Source organism: Penaeus vannamei, chromosome 33 (genome assembly GCF_042767895.1).
Source record: "Penaeus vannamei isolate JL-2024 chromosome 33, ASM4276789v1, whole genome shotgun sequence".
Lineage (NCBI taxonomy): Eukaryota > Metazoa > Arthropoda > Malacostraca > Decapoda > Penaeidae > Penaeus > Penaeus vannamei.
The window spans coordinates 7,679,274-7,684,273 of NC_091581.1; the positions used below are offsets into that span (position 1 = coordinate 7,679,274).

Genomic DNA, 5,000 nt, shown 5'->3' on the forward strand with positions numbered 1-5,000 from the left:
CTGACAAAGAAGAATTAAATTCCCTCTATCCATGGTTACGTAGAGATATTGTGTCTTGGACTAATAAATAGTACCAGACTCAATATAAAAGACGTATGGAACCATTTATTCTTAGCGTGACTCGTTAAAGAAAACTAAAAATTTCTAAATAGACTTTCTCCCCATTTTATATCACATGGCTGATACATATAATTATTCAAGTGTGTAACACAAACACGCAACAGTTACCGAATTAGATCACAAGTGCCAGAATATTTTTTTCCTTCTTTTCTTTTTCTTTTTTCCCCTTTTTTACAGCTTGTCTACAAATGTTAGTGTACCATCACGAAGACATTCAAATACAGATCTGTTATCTGGTGGTGGCAGCAGTGGCTCCGAAAAGGATATAATACTATTTGTATCACTAGTCTCCTAGTAACGCTACATAGTGTTGGTTTAATCCTGTCATGGGCAGGTGCTTGCTTCTGTATTTTGGGGTGTCGGTTCTTACGGCCGTGACAAAGGGGTGCATTCGCCGGAATTGCTCGAGGGGGAGAAAGTTATTTGGGCAATCAAGGCTCAGGCGTGGTACGTGCGATGCAAGGAAGGAAGGCAGCTGCTAGGGCCTGGGTGCGAAGACGAACCCATCCAGCTCCTGGAAGAATCTCTCGGGCACGAATAGAAAGTTGGAGAGCATACAACTATAAACAGTGAATCCTTTGTGCTACTGAATAAAGGTCTGCTACTCAGGTATTACTTTCACATACTCTGTAATATCTAGTTTAAACTTTATCTTAAGTAGAAACACCATTCAACATGATCGTATATAACGTTAAAACAGGTACAGCATTTGATATCAAACATTTGAGATGAGCTTCTACTGTAATCACTCAGGGAGTAGCGTGGCGTTGACACTGGCCATGCTAATGAAATATTCAGTTGATACAGACTGGATAAAGGTCAAAGACAATTTTATTAGGTTTTAAGGTATGTGTTTAGTCTTTACATTGTTATTGATTTCTGGAAAAGCGTTTGTGCTGCCAGTGTAAGCTTATTATATTGTTGTATTTTCCTGTTGACATTAAAGTGATTGATATAGCTTTTTTTTGTTTTTCCCCTGTGTTCATGATATACATTTTTATGGAATACCAGATTTTTATGCCATCAGAGCCTGTCTGAAAATAGAGGCTGGACATCTTCCCTCCTGCATTGTTTTTTTCCATTTTATCAGAGCACATTAGATATTAACCTAGATAGACTCTAGCAGATGGCGTGACGGAATTTTGTCGATTTTGTTTGGATTTCTCCTTTATTATCTTGTTACTTTGAAAAGGCCAGTGTTATCTGGGGATCAAGTGTGTGATGTTTGAAGTCCTAATATTAAAGCATAAAGAAAGATTTAGCAACATCCTTGGGATATATGGCCGCACAGTGTGACCTTTCTGCCTGTAAACGCTGTAAGCGATATCCGTATTCCATGTTAAGGGCACTGACCTTTTCAGTATAGATTTACAGAATACCGATGCTGTGTACCTTAAATTATTCTCAACTCTGTTTTAGAATTTTCTTTGTGACTAAGGCATTCCACAATATATGGACCCCTTCTACATTCCTACCCTTCAGACTTTTCAACTTGCTCAAGAACTTTAGGGAGCCATTTACATATATAATTTTCTCCTAGATCAGGGAGGAGTCTCACATGGTTACCGTTTGCGGCGACCCGTTCAGTAAGTTAAAATGACTAGAACTTAACCGATTCAGCTGACAGTGCCCTGCAGTTAGTAAGTGGCCACTTTAACCCTGAGTTTAACCAGATACATGGCATGGACTTGAAATTAATTATCCTCAGCCTACTTCAAATTGTAGGTAAAGGCTTACACTACAATATTAAGTCGATTTTTGGCCTATGCTTTACCAATCAAAATAATTTCATGTGATCGAGTTTCTAGCTTGCTAATGTCAATCTGAACATCACATATCTAAGTTTATATCTTAAAAAGCATATATATTACCTTTTCTTTTTCCTTGGAAAAAAATGAAATGTAAGTTGTTTATTCTCTCTTTACAAACAGATAAAGGACGAGACTTTCCTGGCATTGTCGGAGCTGTCATTCCATTTTCGCGCTTCTATGTAAACAAAGACAGTATGAGATGACGTCACGAGATTATCACTAACGCCATCTATTGCGCCGCCGCCGCATTGCTCACTGGATTTGGCTCGACATCCTGGTCTTTCGTATATAGACCGTTTCGGTGTGACGTCACGAGCCGGAGTCGCCATTCCACTTGGTGAAAACAAACCCGTCGCTCGCAGATACCTCGCTATCAACGTGAAGAAAAATGGCGTATGAATTCTTTGATTCTTCAAAAACCGAAGCGAAAAGGTGATATGAAGCAAAACTAGAAGCAGTGTAGCTAAAAGAGTACTCATACCGAAATCTGGATCGACGATCCTTCGAAATTACCTAAAATTGAATTCTATCAAAAAAACAGATGATAATCATAATTATTTTATAATAACAATTTGCTACAGTAATGTATGATGTTTAGCTATATAGGGCATTTTTCACTGAAATCAGTGCCATTTCCTAACATCACTTTTCTTCCCACATACAAAGTGTTTATAAAGAGACAATGAAGTCACGTAAAGACCTGAAAGCGACGCATTTTTCTCTCTCCTCAATAATTTGACCTCAAGAGATAGGTCCACTTCAGTTGTTTCTTCTGCCGGACTATATAGCATTTCAGACAAAGGGAACAGGCAACTGTATACCTGCTTTGTTTTCATTGAATGGACAGTGCTTGAAGGCACTTGGGATAAAGTCTGGGAGAAGTGGATTCCGGGATGGTTTGCCTGTAAATATAAATTATGATAAATTAATTTACTACAAAAAAGAAATCAAATGAAACTAATAGAATTGTTATTGTGCCTTTTAGAATACATGACTACTGCCAAAATCTGATGCCGACAACGTTGATCTTGTTTGGCCTTGATGGGTAGTGTAGATAGATAAGAGTTTGAAAGTGGTTATCTGTCTATGGAATTTGAAAAGGTGTAATATATTTATATGTGCAATAGTAAAATGTTCTGAGCAGATGTAAATATTTTCCACCAGCCAAGCACTCCCATCAGGGTTCATGCTTTTCATGGTCTGTAGGCCTACCCATCGCTTCCATTGTTCAGGTTTCTTTTCGCGATCTGGGAATATATGAAAGGTTAAACCTTTCTTTCCCATCATGTTCTGGTTCGAACAACCAACGACAACACAGCTCCTTGGCATTTTCACGCAAAGTAACGAAATTGTCAGAAAAATTTAGCGACTTTGTAAGCAACGAACGATGGTTTGTTTTCACCAAGTGCTCGTTGCTAGGGGCGGTTGCTAGGCGTTACCGAATCGGTCTATAGTCTTCGTTTTCTATGGAGCAAAGACTATATAAGAAAAATAGGAAAGCACGTATCACACCGATTAAAAAAATGTGATGTCCAAAAAGAGATCGTTTATAAGGGGCAAAGATTATATAGGAAAGATAGGAAAGCATGATAAAAACCTGTGACCCGCAATGGTTGGCGGGTAGTGTAATATCTGAACAATAGATGGCGTTGTGTACATGATGTATCATCTGTTTGTTTACATCATGAAACGTCTTACTCAAAACGGTAAGAAAGAGATTTTTTTTTTTTTTTTTTTTTTGGGGGGGGGGTGTTTGTTTTTTATATTTATGCTTCCTGTTGCTTTAACTGTAGGCCTGCTTCCATGAATACTTTCATTGATGACCTGAAATCAAATTAGGAAATGTTTTACAGAAATGTGTTTTGTATATCCTTGATTTAGTGACACTAAAATGAATGAAAATCACGAAAAATTTATTAATGCTGAATGGTTGTAGAGTTTATTTAAGATTTTTTTTGTTTGATATTTGATAGAGTTTATTGAATTTACGTTCATATTCACTGTATTAACATCAAAGATATTTTCTACAATAAAATTGTATAGTATTTAAACAATGGAATATTTTTATGATTTCATGTAAATATGCATACACATGAGATGATTAGTGATAAACGTTATTTTTGTCATATTCTGAAAAAAAAACTGCAAAACCTCATTTCAGTGTATGTAAAGAAATCTCTAATAAGAAAAAAAGTTAATAAAGAATAGACTAGTTATATATTTCCATGTAAATTAATAAATATATATATAGAGAGATAGTAATTCTTTGATAGATATAGTTCATGTCTCTTATTTTTAAAAAAATCAAAACTGAAACTAAACCTTTAAAACTAAAACAAAAAGGGTCTGAGTTCAATGTTTTAACCACTGTACCACTGCAGCCATGCATGTACATATGCACATGCACATACACAGTATATATTTATGTATATATATATATATATATATATATATATATATATATATATATATATATATATATACATACATATGAAGTGTGAGTATGTGTTTGTGTATGTGTGTGCGTGAGTGTGTCAGTGTGTCACTGCATGAGTGTCTATATATGATATGTATATAATATGTAGGCTAATTATTTTATCTTCAGTCTCCAATCTTCCCTGTTACAGCCGTGGGGGTGGTTGATAAGGTCAAGTTTATATATAGTATCTTCCGCAGTCGTCGTGTGTGGGCTCCTGATAGTGCATATTACAGGCAGCGTAGTCCCCAGCAGGCAGTTCCCGGCTGGGCAGCAGTAACCACGCGCAGAAATATATTTGTCCAGGTCGTAATTTGAAGTTTTAAAAAGGCTGTTACCAACAGTAAGAAGCAATGAGTATAACTCCCCCTTTTCAGAAATAGCTATGATGAAATTGCTTGTTTCCGAAGGAAGTTGTTTGGGCAATAATAGTTTAGCAACCGTGAGTGAAGACGTGTGCAGCTGTCAGAGGATAGGCATGATGAGCGTGAGAAGATAGCTTGTTCAACTTGAAACATATAAATAAAATAAAATAAACTGAACAAAAACAAACTTATTGCAAAATATTGAAAATGCAACAATAAAGATTTTCT

General features: G+C 36.2%; 2 protein-coding genes across 4 annotated transcripts in view; both read left to right on the plus strand.

The window, feature by feature from the left end:
- Nucleotides 1–1,078, plus strand: part of LOC113821258 (transient receptor potential cation channel subfamily A member 1) — a 24,485-nt gene extending 23,407 nt beyond the window's left edge. For both annotated transcript variants that reach the window (XM_027373747.2, XM_027373749.2), the window contains exon 8: nt 1–1,078. This exon is cut by the window's left edge and continues 1,146 nt beyond it. The gene's annotated coding sequence lies outside the window, so the exon portion shown is untranslated.
- A 2,570-nt stretch (nt 1,079–3,648) lies between these two features.
- LOC113821268 (monocarboxylate transporter 12-B) overlaps nt 3,649–5,000 on the plus strand; it is a 9,603-nt gene continuing 8,251 nt past the window's right edge. The window contains exon 1 of one of the 2 annotated variants that reach the window (XM_027373758.2): nt 3,649–5,000. This exon is cut by the window's right edge and continues 340 nt beyond it. The gene's annotated coding sequence lies outside the window, so the exon portion shown is untranslated. The other variant, XM_070145344.1, reaches the window with a different exon arrangement.